A 25124-nucleotide genomic window follows, 5' to 3' on the forward strand; every position below is an offset into this window, starting at 1 on the left:
CCTGGCCAGTCAGGATTCACCACGTCACCAGCCTTGTCATCAAGCCGTTTGACGTCAGTGAGCGAATCAGGACCCACCACGCATTGCACATGCTCACCCTCCTGCCTCTGGGAAATAGAGGCGGGATCCTCGGTCTCACAATGTGCAGAGATAACGGGAAGCTCACTGCTTCCCTGAGCAGTAAACCTCTGCACATTGCGCAGCCTCGCAGACCTTCGGGGCCGCTGAGCAGGAGAGTCTGCGGCATGCCAGGAATGGGAGACCGCTTCACTCCTTGTAACAGGAGAACCACTAGGTGTCACCCTTCTGCTGCCTCTCTGAGAAGGTATCTCCTGCACACTGCGTAGTCTGGCAGACCTTCGGCGCCGCTGAGCAGGAGTGCTCGTGGCAGGCAAGGAATGGGAGACTGCCTCAGTCCTTGCCTCAGGAGAGCCACGAGATGTAACAGTTTTCCATATGGTAGACTTTTTATCAATGGTCAGATGGTATGCTTGAGGTCAAGGTTCACGACGAGCCGCAGAAAACCACCGATCACGAAGAAACACATGGGTACAGATTCATAAGATGAATAAATCACTATTAAAACAAGGAGAACAAACAAACACAATTAAAAAAGAATCAAAAAACACCATAAAAACACCATAAGGATGTATATCACTGATTTTCTATAGAAATAGGACAAAGCTAAGTTTTTCATTTAGCCCATTTGGCATCATTGTGCCCAGAGTGACAATCCACCGGCACTCAACTTGTGCCAATTGCTTCTTCCAATCACCCCCTCTGATGCCACAGTGCAAAATGTCAATACCCATAAGTTTCAACCCCGAGGCATCACAACCATGAAAGGTCTTGAAATGCCTCGTGATTGTCCTAAGGGGAGTATCATCAACCACCTGTTTTGAATTACGGATGTCTCGAACATGTTCCCTTGTCCTAGTCCGAAGCTGCCTGGATGTTAAACCAACATACAGCTTCGGACAAGGACATGTTGCTAAATATATGACAAAAGAGCTCTTGCACGTAATATACTTCTGGATTTTGAAATACTTTCTGCCGTCGGCCGATCGAAAATCGGATCCTGGAATAAGATTGTGTTCTCTACAAGCCAGACACTCCCCGCATACATAGCAACCCTTCCTCTTAGTTGGTTCATTTACAAGGAATGGATTAGACACAGGTGCCACATAATGGCTGTCAACCAGAATGTCCCTGAGATTTTTCCCTCGCCGAGGTGTCATCAAGGGATTCTCAGAGACATTCTGGGACAGGATCTTATCTGTCTTAAGAATCGCCCAGTGTCTTTTCAGGCAATCTCTCATTTTGTCCCACTGGCAATTGAATGTTGAGATGTATCTAATCTCATTCCCTTTGTTTTTATCTTTCTTTGTATTGGTTGAACTGTACAAAAGCTGCTCTCTCGGAGTGCGTCTGGCTCGCAGGTAACCCCTCTTTATATTGCGGTTACTGTATCCCCTTTGCTGGAAATGTAACCTCAGGTCTTGTGACTCACTTTCAAAACTTTGGTCTGTCGAGCAGACACGCCTCGCCCTCAGAAACTGCCCCGTCGGGACGGCCCTAATCGTGGACTTAGTGTGAGCCGATGACGCATGCAACAGAGAATTCACGGAAGTTTCCTTCCGATGAATATTAGTGTGCAATGCGCCATCAGCCCCCACTTCAAAATGAATATCTAAAAAATCCAATTGTTTTTGACTAGCAACATAAGTTAATTTGATGTTTAAATTATTCCTGTTTAAATAAATCATAAATTCATCTAACAGAGACGCAGCACCCTGCCACAGGAACAGCACGTCATCTATATATCTATGCCAACATATTACATGTTGGGAGAAGAGATCGTCCACATGGAATAATCCCCTCTCCCACATGCCCAGAAATAAATTTGCATATGATGGCGCACATGCCGCCCCCATGGCGGTGCCACGTCTCTGTAGATAATACCTATCCTTAAATAAAAATGCATTATGAGTCAAAATAAAATCCAATAGTTCCAAAATGAGTCCACGAGTAGGTCCGTCCAGACGGCTGCCATCCAAAAAGAGACGCGCCGCCTCCAGGCCATCCTGATGCGCTATACACGTATAAAGAGACTCCACATCTGCCGCCATCAACCACATATCTGGCTCAATGTGGAGTCCCTCCATCTTGGCAAGCGCATCAGTAGTGTCACGTGTGTATGAGGGCAGATCCTGTACAAGGGGTTTAAGGTAAAAATCCACAAATTTACAAATGGGGTCACAGATGCCACCAATCCCCGAGACAATTGGACATCCAGGAGGATTGGTGGCATCCTTGTGGACTTTCGGCAGCAAGTAAAAGGTTGGAGTCCTGGGGTGTTTAACTAGGAGGCCATCCATCACTTTCTTGGGAATAATTCCCCGTATACAGGCCCTGTCTAGGATCTCCTGTAGTTCCAAGTTGAATTCAGGAATAGGGTTATGACTCAAACGCAAATAAGTTGTTTTGTTGTTCAATTGACGAAATGCCTCGCGTTCATATAGATTTACTGGCCAGATAACAATGTTACCCCCCTTGTCGGCATTTTTGATCACAATATCCGTCATTTCTCTTAATTCTCCCATTGCTTTCCGTTGACAATTAGAGAGATTATCCCCATGAGTAAATCTAGAGATTCTACCAAAGTCCTCCATGACTAATTTGGTAAAAATTTCAATTTGTGAACATACCGACAAGGGGGGAAGGTCACCAATCTGGGCAGCAAAGTCATCGGAAATCGTTGTACAGGGTCTGTAGTCTGTTCGCTTAATAATTCCTCCAAAGTGTGGATGGCCTCCTGTTCCACCTCAGTCAAACGCATACCAGGCTCCTCCCTCTTACAGTGTAACTTCCTTAATATTAACTTGCGAGAAAAAAGAAAGAGATCTTTGACTGCCATCAAAAGTTTCATGAGAAAGCCGCTATATTGGCAAATGCATCAACGCGTTTCTGGTGTGTTTCCACCCTTCATCATGGTACTACTACAAACTAAGGTTTGCCTTAAAAAGCAGCCCAATTCCGGTGAAACACCAGTGAACTGATTAAATAAACATTTAAGTGAGTACTTTTAACACATTGTTCACACAGCAAAAAAAAGTGAAACTGTGAAATCACAATAAAACATACAAAATTTGATACAAAAAAGTTAAAATTAAAATAGGACATAATGGTTCAAATATACTGATACTACAATATCATGGGAATCAGCCCTCAATCAATACATAAAGTTTGTTTAAATAATATAATTTTATATTTAATTTATTCAATAAACATATATAGTTATCAAAACAGAATACATTGATTTAAAATTTTCAAATGATTAGAATAATACATGGGTGTACATAAATATATAAACCTATGAAGATATTAACTGAGGCTGCTTCCATGATTGACAATATTTAGCTTGAAATTAGAGTAACAGTACAGAAAATAATTACTTAAATACAAGCACAATCAACATGACTTATACTATAGGCCCGTGTACTTGAAATTCTCAAGAAATAAAGAAGAAACTGTTAATTTGAGCTGTACTTTCCTTTGTTACTTGTTCAATTGTTAGGCCGTGGCATGGGTTTTGTCCGGGCTCTGAACAGAGAGTGGATGCAGAGATGGTGAGCTGGATTTGTTTTTACTTTTATCTTTTCACATTAAAGATTGTAGAACATGGTGCATCTACTAGAGCATGTTTTTTTACAGGTCATCTTAGAGATTACATGAAGTCTAACACAAGTTCATCACTTTGGAAACTCTATCTTTAATAAGGTTATCTGTACTCTTCATGACTGAAGACTACCGAAATGTGGTAGTATGCAGTATTATAATAATAATAATAATAGTAATAATATTTATTCCTTTATATAGTGCTATTAATTCCACAGCACTTTACATATATTGGCAACGCTGTCCCCATTAGGCTCATAAACTAGAGTCCCTATCTGTGTGTATTTGGTGTGTAGGAGGAAACCAGAGTACCCAGAGGAAAACCACACAAACACTGGGAGAACATACAAACTCCTTGCAGATGTTGTCCTTCATGGGATTTGAACTCAGGACCCCAGCACTGCAAAATTGCAGTGTGTTACGAACCGGCGCTGCCATAGCCGCAAGCAGCCTGCTGCGGTTCCTGTTGTGCCCAGGCGCCGGCTGCCTCGGGTCGGCCAGTTGGCTGTTCCTTCCACCACGTCTAAGTGTGGAGAGGCGGCTAGTGCACATGCGTGCGCCGATTTACCCCAGCCAGAGTTTAAGCCCAGTGTTTTGCCTAGTGAGCATGTTCAGCCTGTTTGTCTTATGTCTGATACTAAGTCCTCAGTTCAGGCTACTGAGCATGCTCCCACAATTAACCCTAACAGCCTCTTTGCACAGGTACTTGGACTTTGTGCTGTTCTAAGTTCTGGGATGTGCCTACTGAGCATGCTCAAACTGATAGTCTGCTTTCTGAGCCTGTTTCTCAGGCTACTGAGCATGCTCAGGCACTTAGTGCATCAGAGGCTAGGTCCGGTAAGGACCTCACTGAGCATGTCCGTGAGGTGGCAGGCCCTGATAGGGCAGAGGGTGTCAGGTGTCCTGATGATGTGGCACCTCCGGACTGGCTCGCAGAGGCCCACCCCTATGATCTAGCACCTCACCATTGGTCGTCAGACGATGACTGGTGAAGTGTTTGGCGCGTGGCTGCCATGAGGTCATCAATGACGTGGCAGTTCCGGATAGGTTGCATGTGACGTCACTGATGACATGGCACTCTGCTATTGGACCTTGGTGGTTCCACCCTGGGTTTGGGGTGGACCCCGGTTATAAAAGGGGCTGGAGACAACATGGAGGTGTGCAGTCTTCATTTAGAGTTCTTGGTGTCATAAGCCTTGTTGAAAGTGGTAGGTAGGGCTAGGCGAACGGTGCCTGTCACGCCAAGATTCGTGGCTCAGCACATGAGGGTCAGGCGCCGTGCTTCCTTGCTACCATTCCTGTTGTGCTAGAGCAGTCCAGTGGCGTTAACTGGGCTGCGGCTGCTGCGTCACCTGTTCAGTTGTGCCTCCTAAGCACACGGACAGAATACCTGTTGCGTCACCTGTCCGAGAGTGCCCTCTACGTACACGGACAGTGTACCTGCTGCGCCACCTGTCCAGTTGTGCCCTCTACGTGCATGGACAGCGCATCCCAGAACCCCTGTGAAGTTAACAGGGTGTTCCTGGATTGGGTGTGTGAACCCTATTATCCTCCTCGGCTTCCCAGTCAAATGCTACTGGTGTGACTACCTGGTCTGACGTGTCCTTTACACACGTGGCTGACAGGGCGCTGTCACAAATGTCTTCTCGGTCAACGCTAACTGGTTACCATTCGGCCTGACGTGTTGTTACACACGTGGTCAGAGTAGTGTCCGCTCCACCGAAACGCTAACTGGGTTGTCGTCCGGTCTGACGTGTCCCTACACACGTGACCGGTTCCTTGAGTTATCTCAGAGCCATCTAGCTCTATAGTCTCCGCCTAACCCACAGGGTGCCAGCAGCTCCATTACCATCTGGAGCACGGTGGGCCCCGACTGGCGATTGGGATATATACCACTGGTCCTAATCTGCCGGCCCCCCCGTAACACAGTGCTAACTACTGAGCCACTGTGCCGCAGTATGCATACTATTGCTATTTCCCCTGTTTTCCTCCCCCTTTCCTTTTCATGGATTTTCATAAGCAGTTGTAATATGAGTAGAGTTGAGCGCGGTTCGCGGTTCGAGGTTCTCCAGTTCGGGGCTCGAGTGATTTTGGGGGCTGTTCTAGATCGAACTAGAACTCGAGCTTTTTGCAAAAGCTCGATAGTTCTAGATACGTTCGAGAACGGTTCTAGCAGCAAAAAGCAGGGCTTTTTACAGCTACAGTGTGCAGGAGCCATCGCTGGCAGCCTGCCACAAGCTGGTAACCAAGATAAACATCGGGTATCCAAGCAAAGCGCTTTGGTTAGTAACCCGATGTTTATCCTAGTTACGTGCAGGAAGCCCACACTTCCCCGCTCAGCTCGCTCCGCCCCCTCCTGCCCGCGGCATGTACACACGTACACACACACACACACACACTCTGCACACACACTCTGCACACATGGTCCCGCTCGGCTTACCTGCGGTGATGAAGTCCCACCATCCCGACCTCAGCGCTGTCACTGTCCTCCATGGCCGCCGCTTGTCACATCACCTTCTCTCGCTTCCGACCCGAGACTGACTAGCGGTGACGTCACGGGCCTCTCGCGATACTTGGCTGTGAAGGCAGCGGTCATTGAACTCAGTGTCAGGTGCTGTCAGCAGTGCAGGAGATCAACGCAGGTAATGTACCTCGCTGACAGCAGCACTTGTCATCCCCTGCAGTGACCTGGGCTGACCCATTGATGTTAGCTCAGGTCACTGCATTGCTCTCCCAGCCAATGGGGAACATTTTGCTCTTCATTGACTGGGACAGTGTGGATCGTCATGGCAACCCCTTGGATTACACCAGACCTGCATTTGTTTTTCTTTCTAATAAATTGGTTAAAGAGGGAATGTTTTGGGGAGTGTTTTTTCAAATAAAAATGTGTTTGTCGTCTATTTTTTTTTATTACTAACAAGGTTGGTGATGTCGGGTATCTGATAGACACCTGACCTCACCAACCCCAGGGCTTGATGCCAGGTGACATTACACATCTGGTATTAACCCCATATATTACCCCGTTTGCCACCGCACCAGGGCGCGGGATCAGCTGGGGCGAAGCATCAGGATTGGCACATCTAATGGATGCGCCACTTCTGGGGCGGCTGCGGCCTGCTATTTTTAGGCTGGGGAGAGTCGAATAACCATGGACCTCCCTAGTCTGAGAATATCAGACCCCAGCTGTCTGCTTTACCTTGGCTGGTGATCCAATTTTGGGGGGACCCCTACGTGTTTTGTTTTTTTTAATTATTTAATTTAAAATAACAGCGTGGGGTGCCCTCAGTTTTGGATTACCAGCCAAGGTGAGGTTGCCAGCTGTGGTCTGCAGGCTGCAGCCGTCTGCTTTACCCTAGCTGGCTACAAAACTAGGGGGAACCCTACGTCATTTTTTTTTTCATTTTTTTGGCTAAATACAAAGCTAAGCACCCCTTAGTGCCACATGAAAGGCACCAAAGGGTGCAAAATTACAAAATGCAGGAGAGTGGGACATTATGTGTCTTTCTGCCATTATAATGACAGAAAAGACTGATATGAAGTGCACAAGCACAAGAAAATCACCAGAGCGCTCTACGCTGTGAAAAGCAGTAGAAAATGGCACTGGAGTGAACATGTGACCGCCTCATGTAGGATGAAGCTATGGACCCTGGGTAAATTTATGCATTTACCCTCCTTCAGTTTTTTTGCAGTACACAAAAAAAACGGAAGGCACACGGATGACAAACAGATGACATACGGACCGTCTACGGAACGGAAACGGATGCCACACGGATGCACCTGTGAAAAAAAACGGACTGTTTTTTGCAGACCGCAAAAATGGATCGGTCGTGTTAATGTAGCCTTATTCTGATCTGCCGTTTATAAACAGCAGGCAGAAATAAGCGAATAACGCCCCCCGGCGTCAGAAAATCTCCGGGGTTTCAGGGCTAGCTGAGAACCTGGAGATCATGATTCAGGACGGTTTTTCCGGTCCCCGCTCACGTGATCACAGGTATACACCGTACACCGATGATCACGTTACAGTAAATGACAGCGTCGGTAAAAAATTATTTATCTCCCATCTGGCATGAACAAACACTTCTCCACTTCTTCTCCACTTCTCCACTTCTCCACTTTTTCTCCACTTTTTCTCCACTTTTTCTCCATTTTTTCTCCATTTTTTCTCCACTTTTTCTCCACTTTTTCTCCATTTTTTCTCCACTTTTTCTCCACTTTTTCTCCACTTTTTCTCCATTTTTTCTCCACTTTTTCTTCATTTTTTCTCCACTTTTTCTCCACTTTTTCTCCACTTTTTCTCCACTTTTTCTCCACTTCTTCTCCGCTTTTTCTCCACCTTTTCTCCACTTCTTCTCCGCTTTTTCTCCACCTTTTCTCCACTTTTTCTCCATTTTTTCTCCACTTTTTCTACATTTTATCTCCAGTTTTTCTCCATTTTTTCTCCATTTTTTCTCCACTTTTCCTCCACTTTTTCTCCACTTTTTCTCCACTTTTTCTCCACTTTTTCTCCATTTTTTCTCCACTTTTTCTCCACTTTTTCTCCATTTTTCCTCCACTTTTTCTCCACTTTTTCTCCACTTTTTCTCCATTTTTTCTCCACTTTTTCTCCACTTTTTCTCTGTTCTTTTTCTATGGTCGGTCTACCCATTAGCTCTGTCATGCATACTGTAGCTCTACACCTACTGCACATGTTACTTTATGATTGACATCTCTTTCGTACCAGAGCTGTCTAAGCCTACTCTGACCCCATATTTGTCATTACTATATTGTCCTTGTACTGTATTATGACATTTGTATCATGTGTTTCATTTCTTGTTGTGTTGCAATTTTTTTGCTGCATCCCAATTGTACCTCTACATTGTACGAGTTTATGTTATTGTTCTCTCACTCTTATGTGATACTGATTATTGTCATTTTTCAGGATTACATGCAGATAAGTCCAATCTGATGAAGGCTCAGGCCGAAACGTCATTTGTAACTTGTTTTGGACAAAAACATATCTGCTTATGACATTTTTTTTTTTCTTAATACGGACCAATAAAGAGTGATTTTGCATTACTATCCGTTGTGACTTACTGACTTAGTCTGGGAGATTTAGAGTGCCGAGGTTACTCACTAAATTTAGTCATTTTTCTTTTAACTATTTTTTAAATAGAAAAAATTAATGGGCTTCCCTGTATTTTGATTGCCAACCAAGGTAACGGCAGGCAGATGGGGGTGGCAACCCATAGCTGTCTGCTTTATCTGCGCAGAGAATCAAAAATACTGTGGCGCGCTACGTCATTTTTTTTAAAGATTTATTTTTACAGCACTGTGATGTCCAGCAATCAAAATACAGGGAACCCCATTTTGTTTTTAGTTATTTAAATAAATATTTAAAAAAAATATATATGGGCTCCTGCTGCATTTTTTGTATTGCTAGCTAAGGGTAATCCAAGCAGCTACTGGCTGCTAACCCCCACTGCTTGGTGTTACCTTCACTGGCAATGGAAAATCCAGGGAAGCATTTTTTATTTTTTTTGCCAAAAAACTACAAAAAAAGGACGTGAGCTTCGCCATATTTTTGTATGCTAGCCAGGTATAGCAGGCAGGTGTTGGAAGATTTGGATACAGCGCCAGAAGATGTCGCTTCTATTAAAGTGCCATTTTCTGAGGCGGCTGCAGACTGCAATTCGCAGCAGTGGGGCCCAGAAAGCTCAGGCCAACCTGTGCTGCGGATTCCAATCCCCAGCTGCCTAGTTGTACCTGGCTGGACACAAAAATGGGACGAAGCCTACGTCATTTGTTTTCTAATTATTTCATGAAATTCATGAAATAATAAAAAAAGGGCTTCCCTTTATTTTTGGTTCCCAGCCGGGTACAAATAGGCAACTGGGGGTTGAGGGCAGCCGTACCTGCCGGCTGTACCTGGCTAGCATACAAAAATATGGCGAAGCCCACATAATTTTTTCAGGGGGCAAAAAACTTCTGTATACAGTCCTGGATGGAGTATGCTGAGCCTTGTAGTTCTGCAGCTGCTGTCTGTCTGTATGGAGAAGAGCAGACAGCAGCTGCAGAACTACAAGGCTCAGCATACTCCATCCAGGACTGTATGCAAAAGTTTTTTGCCCACCAAAAAAAGACGTGGGCTTCGCCATATTTTTGTATGCTAGCCAGGTACAGCAGGCAGCCACGGGCTGCCTCCAACCCCCTGTTGCCTATTTGTACCCGGCTGGGAACCAAAAATATAGGGAAGCCCGTTTTTTTTTAATTATTTCACTTATTTCATGAAATAATTAAAAAACAAATGACGTGGGCTTCGCCCCATTTTTGTGTCCAGCCAGGTACAACTAGGCAGCTGGGGATTGGAATCAGCGACACAGGTTAGCCCAAGGTTTCTGGGCGCCTCTGCTGCGAATTTCAGTCCGCAGCCACCCCAGAAAATGGCGCTCTCATAGAAGCGCCATCATCTGGCGCTGTATCCAACTCTTCCAACAGCCCTGGAGTCGGGTGGCTTGTTGGGTAATCATGAGTTAATACTGGCTTTGTTTTACTAGCCAGTATTAAGCCACAGATTCTTAATGTCAGGCACGTTTCACCCGGCCATTAAGAATCTCCAATAAAGGGTTAAAAAAAGACACCACACAGAGAAAAAATACTTTAATAGAAATAAATACACAGACACATTAGAGACTCCATCTTTATTACCCCCTGTCAGCCCAATAAATCCCCAATAAACCAGCGCTGATAAGAGGTTTTTAATAGAGGCTTAAATTATAATCAGCAATTTCAGCGTTCCAAGTGCCTTTAAATGAATTTGAAGAAACTGCACATCAGGATTGTAGTGAGGATTGTAGTGAGGATGAGGTGCCCCAGCCCATCACTTGATGAGCTGGGGCACCTCATCCTCACTACAATCCTCACTAGTGTAGTAGTAGTGACGATTGTAGTGAGGATGAGGTGCCCCAGCCCATCACTTGATGACCTGGGGCACCTCATCCTCACTACAATCCTCACTACAATCGGGAAGCAGCGTGTAGCCTTCACTCTGTGAGAGATCAGTGCTGCTGGCTGTCAGCGGTAACAGCGGTAACGCTGACAGACGCGTTACCATGCTCTCGGAGCCGCGGTTAGCGGTGTCGTCACCGCTAACTGCGTTGCTATGGCAACGGTGATCTCCGATAATGACCGGCTGTGTCAGCTGGTCCCTAACGGACGGGGAGTCGACCGTGTGCTAGAGCATGTCGCCGGTACACGGCGATACACATATGTGCACCGTGTACCGGAGAGTGCAATGACAGGTCCTACATGACGCGTCATAGTCATGTGACCAGTCTGTAGCCAATGAGATAATAGCCACGTGACTGGTCACATGGCTATTTTGACGTCACGATAGGTCCTGCATCACTGCTTGCAGTGCCGGTCACCGGGAGGATTCAGCGATCATCGGATGGAATAGTGGCAGGTGACAGAGTGCAGGAGGGATCGCGGGAACCGGTAAGTGTTATGGTAATGTTTATTAACTGTTTGTGTACATTTATCATGCATTTTTATGTGTTTGTGATTGCCTCCCATTATAGCCTATTGGCTCGAGTTTGGTTTGTCGAACGTTCGACGAACCGAACTCGAACGGGACCTCGAGCCGAACCGCGACCGGTTCGCTCATCTCTAAATATGAGTCCTCAGTAAGCTAGCAATTTCTTTTCTTTTGATGGATTTTAGCTATTATTTCAGAATGAACACCATGTTTAGTAGGTGAGGTGGGGTAGTCACTCATAGGTGAAGAAAGACGTAAATTGCTTTGATCAAATATATAATAACAATTCTTAGAATTGCTTGTACTTGTTTTATGCTCAGTTTGTTTAAATAACATTAACCATTTAGGCTAGGTGACCAGGAATTGTGGAGCCTACCTGGAGCGACTGCTACAGTCAACTGTATTGATGTCCACAGGATAAAAAATACAGTTAATAATGTAGTAGAGGAGGAAGCGATGGGTTAAGGCCTCTCTGCTCTACCAGTCTTTAATTATAGGCCCTAAATTGTTTTTAGGCTAAAGTTTATAGAATGGTGACAAAACATACAAGATGGAAGCAGACAGGTGGAGGGTACAGGCAATGCTATAAAGTCAATGCATTGAACAACTAGCACTTGCATGCTACTTTTCCCTGAGAGAATTCAACCAGTGGATGTTGGAATCTGTGGATAGATGAGAAAATTATTTTCTTTTTATCTTGTGAGCCATTCATTTTTTTTAAGGCATCACTAAGGACACTATTATTTTTTACTGATAATAAGGGTATTTTAAATTTTTTTGAAAAGGGTATCACTCGAGGACATGATTACTACTAGAGATGAGCGAACCGGTCACGGTTCGGCTCGAGTTCGGTTCGCCGAAAGGGCGTCTCATTTGAGTTTGGTTCGGCGAACGTTCAACGAACCGAACTCGAACCGCATAGGAAACAATGGCAGGCAATCACAAACACATAAAACCACCTAGAAAAAACCCTCAAAGGTGTCCAAAAGGTGACAAACAACTCACAACACAACACAAACACATGGGAAGTGACAAGGACATATACTCATGCGAAAACAAAAGAGCTGGACAAGGAAAAAGAGGAGGAGACACAGATATAGGCATGGGACGCCCTTCTAAAATCATGTAAAACACCGCAAGGTGACTCCAAGCGGAGTCTCCCTTTTTTCCAAAAATTGGGCCACACACACACCCACCCCTTCAGTGGCAGCAGTTGTGCCCCAGTTGTACACTTCACAGCTAGATTTGCATCAAGCACATTCAAAAATACGCCATTCTTAACCATCCCCAGGATGACACCGGGGTAGGTAGCAAAGTCTTTCCTGATCCCAGCTCTGTTCATCTTGGCTCCTTTTAAAAAATACAGCAAGCAAGGGTTACTCCAAGCGGAGTCTCCCTTTTTTTCCAAAAATTGGGCCCCACACACACCCACCCATTCAGTGGCAGCACTTGTGCCCCAGTTGTACACTTCACAGCTAGATTTGCATCAAGCACATTCAAAAATACGCCATACTTAAACGTCCCAAGGATGACTCCGGGGTAGGTAGCAAAGTCTTTCCTGATCCCAGCTCTGTTCATCTTGGATCATTTTTAAAAACAATGTAAGCAAGGGTTACTCCAAGCGGAGTCTCCCTTTTTTTCCAAAAATTGGGCCCCACACACACCCACCCCTTCAGTGGCAGCACTTGTGCCACAGTTGTACACTTCACAGCTAGATTTGCATCAAGCACATTCAAAAATACGCCATACTTAACCGTCCCCAGGATGACACCGGGGTAGGTAGCAAAGTCTTGCCTGATCCCAGCTCTGTTCATCTTGGATCGTTTTTAAAAACAATGTAAGCAAGGGTTACTCCAAGTGGAGTCTCCCTTTTTTTCCAAAAATTGGGCCACACAGACACTCACCCCTTCAGTGGCAGCACTTGTGCCCTAGTTGCAAACAGGATGTTTTGATTTGCATCAAGCACATTCCAAATCCACAAGCATTTACTCTCCCCAGGATGACACAGGGGTAGTATATTCCTTGTGGATCCATGACTTGTTCATTTTGATGAACGTTAGTCTGTCCACATTGTCACTGGACAGACGCGTGCGCTTATCTGTCAGCACACACCCAGCAGCACTGAAGACACGTTTAGAGACCACGCTGGCAGCTGGACACGACAAAATCTCCAAGGCGTAAGTGGAGAGCTCTTGCCATTTTTCAAGATTTGAAGCCCAAAATGAGCAAGGCTCCATTTGCAAAGTCATGGCATCGATGTTCATTTGGAGATACTCCTGTATCATCCTCTCCAGCCGTTGACTATGTGTCAGACTTGTTGTCTCTGGTGGCCTTGCAAAGGAGGGTCTAAAAAAATTATGAAAAGAGTCAATAAAATTGCTGTTACCAGTACCAGATAAGGTGCTACTGGTACGGGTAGACTGTTGAAGATGACGAGACCGTCCCATGTTTGTCAAGTTACAACTGGGAGATTCACTCCCTGCACCTGCACGGTTGTTTGGTGGAAAAGCCGAGCTAAGATCGAGTAACAGCTTCTGCTGATACTCCTGCATACGTGCGTCCCTTTCTATGGCTGGAATTATGTCACAAAATTTGGACTTGTACCGGGGATCTAATAGTGTGGCAAGCCAGTAGTCATCATCACTTCTAATTTTGACAATACGAGGGTCATGTTGGAGGTAGTGCAGCAAGAAGGCACTCATGTGTCTTGCGCAGCCATGCGGACCAAGTCCATGCTGTGTTTGTGGCATAGAGGTGCTAACCGTTCTTTCTTCCTCTGACATCTTCCCCCAACCTCTTTCAACTGAAATTTGACCAAGGTCTCCCTCATCCGCTGAGTCTTCCATGTCCATGGACAGTTCGTCCTCCATTTCTTCACGTTCTCCTGCACCCTCCTCAACATTTCGCCTGCTACCATGCGCTCTTGTTGATCCCTGTCCCCCATGGTCCCATGCCTGCCACGTTGGTGATGATGAACGTTTGGACCTTGGTGATGTTGTTGTGTCTTGCGCATATGAATCCTCCTGTAGTTCCTCCCCTTCCTCTTGTCCCACCCCCTGACTCCGAATAGTGTTTAGCGTGTGCTCCAGCATGTAAATGACTGGAATTGTCATGCTGATAATGGCATTGTCAACGCTAAACATATTCGTCGCCATGTTGAAACTGTGCAGAAGGGTGCATAGGTCCTTGATCTGAGACCACTCCATCAGGGTGATCTGCCCCACCTCTGCATCTCGTTGGCCCAGGCTATACGTCATGACGTATTGCACCAGGGCTCGGCGGTGCTGCCACAGTCGCTGTAACATGTGGAGAGTTGAATTCCAGCGTGTCGCCACATCGCATTTCAGGCGATGAACCGTCAGGCCGAAAGACTTCTGGAGCGATGCAAGTCGCTCAGCTGCGGCGGTTGAACGGCGGAAGTGAGCAGACAGTTTTCTTGCCCTGAACTGAAGGCCATCTAGGCCGGGATAGTGTGTTACAAATTGCTGGACAACAAGGTTCAACACATGAGCCATACAAGGCACGTGTGTCACCTTTCCCAGGGGAAGGGCCACACCCAGGTTTGCAGCATTGTCGCACACGGCCTTACCAGGCTGCAGGTTGAGTGGAGACAACCATTTATTAAACTCAGTCTCCAGAGCTGCCCACAACTCAGCCGCTGTGTGACTCATATTTCCAAGACATGTCAAGCTAAAGACCGCCTGATGCCGTTGCGCTCTGCTGCCAGCATAGTAATGAGGGGTGCGTGATTCCTTCTGCGCAGTGAGAACGCTGGTGGCCTTACCAGGCAGGCTTGTGGCGGAGGTGGAGGACCCAGACGATATGGATGAGGTAGAAGCAGTGGCGGAACTTGGACAGGCAGAGGATTGACACACAAGTCGTGGGGACGGCAAGACTTGTGCAGCAGACCCCTCACCATCTATCACCATACTTACCCAGTGCCCAGTCAGCGACATGTAACGTCCCTGTCCATGCTTACTGGTCCAAGTATCGGTGGTGAAATGCACCCGTTCACACACAGAGTTTCTCAAGGAAGCGGTGATGTTTTGTGCGACATGCTGGTGTAGCGCGGGCACACCTTTCTTAGAGAAGTAGTGGCGACTGGGCATCTGGTACTGGGGCACAGCGACAGACATAAGGTCTCTAAAATCCTGTGTGTTTACCAGGCGGAAAGGCAGCATTTTGGTAGCCAAGAGCTTACAGAGGAATAAAGTCAACCTCTTAGCTTTGTCATGGGTCGCAGGAAATGGCCTTTTATTTGTCCACAGCTGAGGGACAGAGATCTGGCTGCTGTGTGTAGACGGTGTTGAGTAGGGTGTCCCTGGAAAAATGCAGGTTTGTGAGGAAAGTGCAGGTGTAGACATGATGTTGCCTTCATCCAACGTTGGTGCTATCGATGTCTGAGAGAGCTGTACACACTCACTTGTTTCCCCTTCCAAACCAACTGATGACCTACCAAGCAAACTTCCTGTTGCGGTTACAGTGGTGGAAGTTGTGCGTGGAAAACCAGGTGTGACAGCTGTCCCCACAGTCCTAGAAGATGAAGAGCGCGCGGATGCACTGGAAGGGGCAGGCGGTGGATGGTTCTCTCCGCTAGGCCGCATTGCAGCACGGTGAGCTTCCCACTGGGACCTATGATATTTATTCATGTGACAATTCATGGAAGAAGTTGTCAAACTGCTGAGGTTTTGCCCTCTACTAACAGAATCACGACAAATTTTACAGATCACATAATTTGGGCGATCTTTTGCTATGTCAAAAAAGGACCAGGCTAGGAAAGGATTAGAGGGCATGCGACCTGCTGATCCACCCCGACTAGTGCTCAGAGGCACAGTGGTGGCTGAGGATGCAGTTGTAGACGTGCTACCAGTACTCCAACTCTGTCCAGGAAGGCGCAAGGTAACTTTGTCGTCAGTTGCATCCTCCTCCACCGTCTCTGTTGACCTCCTCGAGGGCCTGACTGTGGGTTGACAGTAGGTGGGATCTAGAACTTCCTCATCAATTGTTGTGTTTGCACTCCCCTCACCCTCAGACCGAGCCTCTTCTTGCCCTGATCGAATATTTAAGTTGTCATCCCCATCTGGTATCTGCGTCTCATCGTCATCAGTATGTTCCTCATTGTCTATAACAACAGGTGTTACAGTTTGTGAAAAAGGGTCAACATTATGCTCAGAAACTTGGTCCTCACGGCCTGAATCAGAGTCACAAAGGTTCTGGGCATCACTGCAGACCATTTCCTGGTCTGTACTCACTGTAGCTTGGGAGCAGACCTCTGATTCCCAGGCTATAGTGTGACTGAACAGCTCTGCAGACTCCGCCATCTCAGTTCCACAATACTGTGCAAGGCGGATGGAGACTTCAGAGCTGGGAGAAAGCAAGTTTAATTGGGATGACAACTCACAGGACTGGTGTTTTTTGGATGCTGTAGTTGAGGTGGCGGAGAGGGCACTTGTTGGACCACTTGAGATCTATTCAAGCATTTTCCTTTTTTGGCCATCATCTACCTTTGTTCCAGTTGTTCGTGTCCGTAAAAAAGGGAGCACATCGGATTGTCCATGGTAAGTAGTAGACATCTTACTTTTGCTGAAAGATGGTCTATCTTCAGCAGATGTTAATGGAGCTTTGCCACCTTCCCCACGGAAAAACCCTTTTTTTTCCTTTTCTAACATGCCTCTTCCCCTTTCCACCAGCATCTGTCATTTTTCCACTCATTTTAAATTGTGACAAGATTGTGCACTTAAAATGTGGTAGTAAAAATTGAGAGGTTGTGTAGATTGCAGCGGTGGTCTATCTTTATTAACAGCAGAATAAAAAACAATAACTATCCCTGACAATGCAACTACGGCCCTTAAACTGGCAGGATAGTTTGCTAGTATAATGGCTTAGTAACAATGAGTTTGAGTGTGCAATGCAGAGGTGATGCACATAGATTTGCACCAGTGGGACACTAGTGGAAGTCCAACAGCCACTTTTAGGATGCCACTAAGTTTACTCAGCGTTTGCTAGTATAATGGCTTAGTAACAATGAGTTTGAGTGTGCAATGCAGAGGTGATGCACATAGATTTGCACCAGTGGGACACTAATGGAAGTCCAACAGCCACTTTTAGGATGCCACTAAGTTTACTCAGTGTTTGCTAGTATAATGGCTTAGTAACAATGAGTTTGCGCGTGCAATGCAGAGGTGATGCACATAGATTTGCACCAGTGGGACACTAATGGAAGTCCAACAGCCACTTTTAGGATGCCACTAAGTTTACTCAGTGTTTGCTAGTATAATGGCTTAGTAACAATGAGTTTGAGTGTGCAATGCAGAGGTGATGCACATAGATTTGCACCAGTGGGACACTAATGGAAGTCCAACAGCCACTTTTAGTATGCCACTAAGTTTACTCAGTGTTTGCTAGTATAATGGGTTAGTAACAATGAGTTTGAGTGTGCAATGCAGAGGTGATGCACATAGATTTGAACCAGTGGGACACTAATGGAAGTCCAACAGCCACTCTTAGGATGCCATTAAGTTTACTCAGTGTTTGCTAGTATAATGGCTTAGTAATAATGAGTTTGAGTGTGCAATGCAGAGGTGATGCACATAGATTTGCACCAGTGGGACACTAATGGAAGTCCAACAGCCACTTTTAGGATGCCACTAAGTTTACTCACTGTTTGCTAGTATAATGGCTTAGTAACAATGAGTTTGAGTGTGCAATGCAGAGGTGATGCACATAGATTTGCACCAGTGGGACACTAATGGAAGTCCAACAGCCACTTTTAGGATGCCACTAAGTTTACTCAGTGTTTGCTAGTTTAATGGCTTAGTAACAATGAGTTTGAGTGTGCAATGCAGAGGTGATGCACATAGATTTGCACCAGTGGGACACTAATGGAAGTCCAACAGCCACTTTTAGGATGCCACTAAGTTTACTCAGTGTTTGCTAGTTTAATGGCTTAGTAACAATGAGTTTGAGTGTGCAATGCAGAGGTGATGCACATAGATTTGCACCAGTGGGACACTAATGGAAGTCCAACAGCCACTTTTAGGATGCCACTAAGTTTACTCAGTGTTTGCTAGTATAATGGCTTAGTAATAATGAGCTTGAGTGTGCAAAGGGCAGGAGGGTACAGTGGCAGGGTTGTGCGTCTGAGTAGAGGAAAGGAAGCCTGCCTTTCTATCCCTCCTAATGGGGAAATGCATCGAGGAAATCCCTGACCTTAGCTACACAGACGCTGTCATCTTGTGTAGCTGTTAAAATCTGTTTTCACGGACCTGACTGTCACCTATGGCTCTGACCCTGCCGGTATTAGCCCTTAAAATGACTAATACAAACTTATATCCCTATTCTGTATATCGCTGTGTATAGAGCATACACTGCAGTATCGGAGACAGGAGCTACGCCAGCGGTGACTGACACCAGGACGCAGAAGGCAGATAATGGCGTGCTGTAGGAAAATGTCTTTTTTTATAATGCAGGGACATGTGACATGGACATCCTATCACACATGCCGTTGATTGTCTGGCTAAAAGTCCACTTAGCTGTGTGTGTGTCTGGGATTGGCTGACATGCTGGCCAGCCCCACTACACGCGCGCGCTTAGGGAAGGAAGACAAGAAAAAAAAAATGGCGATCGCCTTTATCCATACAGCAGTGATCTGAATGCGCTGTTCCTGCACACTATACGCTGAAATGTCATAATAGTGGGAGTCACAGAGTGACTTACACTATTACAGCGGAAAGCCAGCTAGTAATTAGCTTGTCTTTTTCTGCTAGAACCATTCTCGAACGTATCTAGAACTATCGAGCTTTAGCAAAAAGCTCGAGTTCTAGTTCGATCTAGAACAGCCCCCAAAATCACTCGAGCCGCGAACTGCAGAACCTCGAACCGCGAACCGCGCTCAACTCTAATTACTACTTGTAAGACACTCAAGAACATTATTACATTTTGGAGTGGCATTAGAACATTAATAATTGTTAATTCTACAGTCAGGGGGCAATATTGCTTTTTAAATGGCACTCTGAGGGAATGATTATTTTTATGAGATGCTCTGGGCAAAAGATATGGGATCACACAGGAGGCAATGATACTATTTAGAAGACACTCACAGGACAGTATCACTTGGTTGTTAAGGGAGCACTCATGTAATATAGACCTTTACAATGAAAAAGAATGAATAATTACTTTCTAAGGGGCAAAAAAGTCACTATTACTGAATATGGTACACACAGGGAATAATTTTACATTATAAGTATTATTACCACGTGGGGGACTAAGATAAGTGTAGGCACTGTTATAGGGTACCAAGAAGATCACAACTACTGTGGAGCACAAAAAAATTGTACTTATACTGTGTTGTGCACTATACCTACTATTTTGGACTACAATCAGGCATTATTGATTTCAGGGGAGCTTTATGTTTGTCATAAATTTTAGGAAGAAGTTATAGTAATGGCTAGAGATGAGTGGACCGATGCATAGAGGATTGAGTTTGATTTTAATTTCTTGAAATTTGTGGTTCCTAAACACTTACGATTTGTAACATTGATGTAGCGTAGGAGAGCAGGCCAACATCCTTTTGTCTTGTCATGCAGGCCTCCTCTTTATGCCCTGCAGCTATGACATATTACAGCTTATCATACCTTGTACACTACATGGGCAGAGTCATTTTCTGTCTCCAGAGTCACTGAGTATTTCTCCCTCTCAAGTATTGTGCAAGTTCTAATGGTCAGCAGGTTCTGCTCTTCCCCTATCTCCCTTCTGTAATGTGTAAACTCATATGGTCAGTGAGGTGTTCTCTCTCTTTCCAAATGAGTTTAAGCTTTTATGGTCATCACGTTCCTCTCTTTTTCAGGATGAGTTTAAGTTCTTATGATCAGCGTTGTCATTTCTCTTTTTTGATGAGTTTTAGCTCTTATGGTCAACGAGGTCCTTTCTCTTTCATGAGGAGTTTAAGCTCTTATGATCAGTGGGGTCCTTTTATCTCTTTCCTGATGAGTTTAAGCTCTTTTGGTCAGCTGGGTCTTCTCTCTCTCTTTTTCCTGATGAGTTTAAGCTCTTAAGGTAAGCTGGGTCTTCTTTGTTTCATAATGAGTTTATGCTCTTTTTTCAGCGAGGACCTTTCACTCTCTTTCATGATGCGTTTAAACCTTTATGGTCAGTGGGGGTCCACTCTCTCTCTTTTTCATCTGTAAAATTGAATTTCTTATGATCAGTTGGGTCCTTTCTGTCTATTTCTCACCTTTAAAGTGTATAGAGGAAATCGGGAATCTTGCCACGCTATCACCAACACACGGATAAGGTAAAGATTATTCCATGTCTTTATTAAATTGCCAGGTTCAGATCAACGTGTTTCGGAGGTGGCAGCCCCCTTCCTCAAGATATCAAGCAATGACAAAGAATTATTGGGACTATTGTAAGGCCTTTTCAGGGCTTCAGGTTCCCGCTCAGTGACAGGTGAGGAACCTGTATAGGGACTGGCTAGGAGTGCAGGGTACAGCGGTAGGTAAGTGGAGGAGGTGTCCATCTTCCCTCTCACTAGTGCTAGGGCCCACTGTTGTTAGTGGCCTGGTGTAACCCTTGTTGTTGTGTGTTTTGTCTCACGTGGACTCTCTGCTAGTCTATGTCATGACAGCAAATTTGTAATTTAAAAGATCCACTCATCTCTAGGAATTATACCAATGTTTCTAAAGTACAGTACTTAGGGTATCGTGCAACATATGATTTATGACTTATGCATTAAATACCAAAATATAAGCAATATTATTTGGAGCTGTCATTTTAAAAATGTGTTTATAGAAATGCTAAATGCTTGACTACTAGCTTTTTTCTGATTAATGAAAGTTACTTAGATCAATTACCTTATGCTTAGGAATATCCATCTGAAGCTTTGAAATGCTATTTTTTACAGCCCTATTAGGTGATCATACCTTGGGGAACCAGTCATTCAGAAAGCACATAGCCAACAGGGAATTTTATTAGAGCAAAGCAACTAACATTTTCACAGGTCCATTAAGCAAGTGCTAATAAAACTGCATTTCCAAAGAGCACAAGTTGAAAAGGAATAAATACAAGGGACCACATATAAATATCATTTATAGATGATGGTCAGGTGATAAATTGAAAGTAGGTTATATATAAATTACTAGAATAAGTGTTTTGTTGTAAATTCTATAACTAGACTTTACTTTATCATTTTTCTTTGGTTTATTGACTTCATTATCCTAAATGGCTTTAAAGAACTTAAATAGCACATCTATAACAATTTATTATTATATGCCAGTGCCACAATTACTTTATTAACTAAATTTACAGTGACATTTTTTAAAGAGGGGGCGTATAACAGGAAATAAAATCTATAGATCATAATGTTACATACAGTAGCATGAAAAGACCTAGGTTCATCAAGTTCAACCCTCCTTCACCAATTTAACATATTTGTCACAAAATTATCAAAAACCCACAATGTTGTGTGTACTGAAGAAATCAGCTGTCCCTTTATTTAAAAGCTGTTATAGTGTTTGCCATTACTATTACTTGCAGTAAGGCATTCCACAGTCTGACTGCTCTAACTGTAAACAACCATTTCATATATAGCTGGTGAAACCACCTTTCTTCCACCCACTGTAAGAACTTTGAAATGTTTCTGCGATTCATCCTTTTATGTAATATGAGTAATGTATTTATCCCCATTTTGTATTAGTTTAACACGAATAATCCCAGTATTTCGTTCCTTTGACCAAATACAATACCAGATCAACTGTTAATACAGGTGCATCTCAATAAATTGGAATATCATCAAAAAGTTAATTCATTTCAGTAATTCAATATAAAAAGGGAAACATTTATATTATATAGTCATTACAAACAGAGTGATCTATTTCAAGTGGTTTTTTTTCTGTTAATGTGATGATTAAAGCTTACAGCCAATGAAAACTTAAAAGTCATTATCTCAGAAAATTAGAAACATTACCACAAAAAACCTGCAAATGCTTCCTAAGCATTTTAAATGGTCCCTTAGTCTGGTTCAGTAGGCTACACAATCATAGGGAAGACTGCTGACTTGACAGATGTCATTGCTGAAGACACTGGCTGTTCACAAAATGCTGTATCCAAGCATATTAATGAAAAGTTAAGTGGAAGGAAAATGTGTGGTAGAAAAAAGTGCACAAGCCACTGGGATAACCGCAGACTTGATAGGATTGTTAAGAAAATGGCATTCACAAATTTGGGGGAAATTCACAAGGAGTGAACTGCTGCTGGAGTCAGTGCTTCAAGAGCCACCACACACAGACATATCTAGGACATGGGCTACAACTGTTGCATTCCTTGTGACAAGCCACTCATAACCAATAAACATTGCCAGAAGCGTCTTACCTGGGCCAAGGAGAAAAAGAACTGGACTGTTGCACAGTGGTCTAAGTTGTTGTTTTTAGATGAAAGTATATTTTGCATTTCATTTGGAAATCAAGGTCCCAGGGTCTGGAGGAAAAGTGGAGAGGCACACAATCCAAGCTGCTGCTTGAGGTCTAGTATGACGTTTACACAATCCGTGATGGTTTGGGGAGCTATTTCATCTGTTGGTGTAGGTCTACTGTGTTTTATCAAGACCAAAGTCAGTGCAGCCATCTACCAGAAAAATTTAGAACACTTCCTGCTCCCCTCTGCCGACAAGCTTTTTGAGATAGAAATTTCATTTTCCAGTAGGACTTGAAACTGGTGATGGGCGAAACCCCGATGTCTGAGCCTCACCCGAACATTTTGTAAAGATCGAGTTCGAGTTCTAAGATAACGCAAAATTGCGTCCGAACACCAAACTCGGACTTTACAGTTATGGGATGGGGCAGGGGGGATGTAAAATAAAGAATATAGTTAATAATAAACATTGTCATTTACTGATAGGTCCTGCGACGCTTCCCGCAGTCTGTCTCCCGGCCACTTCTGCTTCCTCATCCAATCATTGCTGTGCCCTCCCTGTAACCAGCACCGACTTACAGGAACTTCCGTGACGTAATAGCCATGTGACCAGTCAGGTGGGAATGTTGTATTACCTTATTGGTTACAGACTGGTCACATGGTATGACATCACGGAAGGTACTGTTAACTGAACTTTGACTGTCAATGTGCGAGTGTCGCATCGCATCACCTGACATGGTGCACACTGTCCTGACAGGTGCGGTTGGCTGCATGTATTTCCATGCAGCTGAGGAACTCATATCCAGAGAGCGTCAAGCCGTACTGGCTGATACCGATGCGAGACGTAAGTGGAATTATCCCCTCACTGTCAGCTGCTTCTCACTCTGTAATGTAACAGAGCTGACAATGCTCTCCCTGCTTCTCTCTCTGTAGAGCTGCTTGTCTTTATAAGCAAAGCTGACATTGCTCTCCCTGTGGACTACGTCAGACTGAGGATTTTTTTATAAGGAAGATGAAGTCTCAATGTTTTTTTGTTTTATTTCTAATAAAAAAAAATTCTCTGTGTTCTGTTGTTTTTTACTGTTTACTAGAAATTCATGGTGGCCATATCTAATATGGCATAACACCATAAATTTTGAGCTTAGTACCATCTGAGAATACAAAGCTGGTATTAACCCCTTTATTACCCAGCATGCCACCTCCACCAGGGCCACAGGTTGAGCTGGGAAAAGGGTCTGGAAATGTCACCAAGAAACAATGCGCCATTTCCAGGGGCGGCTGCAGGCTGTGGCTGTTTTTTACAGCCCCTGGAACAAACTGGACCTGAACTGTAACAAGAACTTCTCAGAAAGCTCGTGTTCGGGATCATGTGCATGAACACCATGTGTTCGGTACGAACCCCAAACTTTACAGTTCGGGTTTGTCCATCCCTACTTGACGCCTGTCCACACTGTCAAAAGTACCTATATCTGGTTTAATAACAACAGTATCACTGTGCTTTATTGGCCAACAAACTTGCCTGACTTAAACCCCATAGAGAAACTATGGGGTACTGTCAAGATGAAGATGAGAGACACCAGACCCAAAAATGCAGATGAGCTGAAGGCTACCATCATAGCAACCTTGGCTTCCATAACACCTGAGCAGGGCCACAGGCTCATCGCCTCCATGCCACGCCGCATTGATGCAGTAATTCATTCAAAAGGATCCCCAACTAAGTATAGTGTGCATTTACTGTACATACTTTTCAGTAAGCCAACATTAATGAGGTTAAAATCATTTTTTCAGTTGGTCTTATATAGTATTCTAATTTTCTGAGGTAATGACTTTTGGGTTTTCATTGGCTATAAGCCATAATCATCAATATTAACAGAAATAAACACTTGAAATAAATCACTCTGTTTGTAATGCCTCTATATAATATGTGTTTCCCTTTTTGTATTGAATTACTGAAATAAATGAACTTTTTGATGAAATTCAGATTTATTGAGATGCACTTGTATATAATAACTGAACACAGCTTTGTGTACAAAACTAATTTGCACTATATTCTAAAATACTATACTTTATTAAACTGACATTTGGGTACATTGCATACACTTTCAGTAGAGATAGGATTTTTTTTAAATTTTTGCTTAATTCATCCTCAGGTCAGTTATAATTTAATAAATATGCATATTTATCTAAGGGCTCTTTCACATGTTCGTGCCTCCGATACGTGTTTCACAGTTTTCTCACGTACCAGAGACTTGTACACACGTAGACCTATGTATTCCTATGGTTTCGGGCACACGTAAGTATTTTTGCACGGAACGTGTGTCCGTTCCGTAATTACGTGTGCCCGTGTGCTCCACACACCGACATGTCCGTTTTTCTCCGGCATCACGGGTGTCACACGGAACGCAAACGGGCACACGTAACACACATGGACCACACGTGACACGTGTGACACGCACCGTAAAAAAGACATGTGTCTATTAAAAAAAAAAAAAAAATTACTCACCTTCTACTGCCCTTCTGTCTCTGC

This window comes from Anomaloglossus baeobatrachus, chromosome 1, assembly GCF_048569485.1.
Source record: "Anomaloglossus baeobatrachus isolate aAnoBae1 chromosome 1, aAnoBae1.hap1, whole genome shotgun sequence".
Classification (NCBI taxonomy): Eukaryota; Metazoa; Chordata; class Amphibia; order Anura; family Aromobatidae; genus Anomaloglossus; species Anomaloglossus baeobatrachus.